Consider the following 940-nt stretch of genomic DNA (forward strand, 5'->3'; position numbering starts at 1 on the left):
TATAATTTCTGGCCAATATTGAGGCTATAATTACCAATGATGAAAGGGAAACTAGAAGAGCAATATACTTTTAGTTGAACTTAAAAGTTTAGATTAAAGGAATTAGTTCTCATTAAAGTAAGAGGGAAGTATTCCATCAAAACAATTCTACAAACAACTGAATTGAGTATTTATTTTCTTTTTATGTAGGTTGTTAAGACGACAACATGGATTTTTATTTTTGAGTTCCCTTTACATGTAGCACTTTGTTTGATTGCACAAGCATCTTGGCTTAAATAAGACTTGGTTAGGACTACAAAGATGTAGGTTTCCCTATTGGAGTTGATCCTGTTGTTACATGAAACCTTCATTGTAGTTTCTGAGTTGTGCCCTGCATTCTGACAGAAAGATGAGAACTCATTCTGAGTGAAGTAATCATTGGTCACATTCTCATTGTTCGCAAGCAAATCATTCTTTCGCATCTAATATTTTGAAGAGAAATTATTTATCAGTTAAGTGCTTTTAATTTTGTTAAAAAAGCTTGTTGCTGGATTCATCAAGGATAAGTGAGGGTACTTTATTAGGAGAAACTTTCAAACGATTGTTTGATTTTCTCATTCAATTTGTTTGTTCTTCTCTTCAATTGATGTATGGGTTCATTCATTTCAAATGGTAAATTATTTGATGGTATCATGGCAAGGACTATGATTGAGTAGTAGTTTATTGAGAAAAGTGCTTCCTTAACCCTATAAAGGTTCCTTAGATACCATTGTAAATATCATATTTGCTTATATAGCCCTATAAAGCATACATATTTGCTGACATAACTTTATAGTTGAAAATCAACTTATAAATTTTATAAAACCAAAGATAGATCATTGTTCTTTATTCAATTTTTTTGTTTCTTAATATAAGTAGGAGAGGGTAAGTGATAGTTTAGTCCTTTTGTAGAATTTTTTAG

Source organism: Dioscorea cayenensis, unplaced genomic scaffold (assembly GCF_009730915.1).
Source record: "Dioscorea cayenensis subsp. rotundata cultivar TDr96_F1 unplaced genomic scaffold, TDr96_F1_v2_PseudoChromosome.rev07_lg8_w22 25.fasta BLBR01000156.1, whole genome shotgun sequence".
NCBI lineage: Eukaryota > Viridiplantae > Streptophyta > Magnoliopsida > Dioscoreales > Dioscoreaceae > Dioscorea > Dioscorea cayenensis.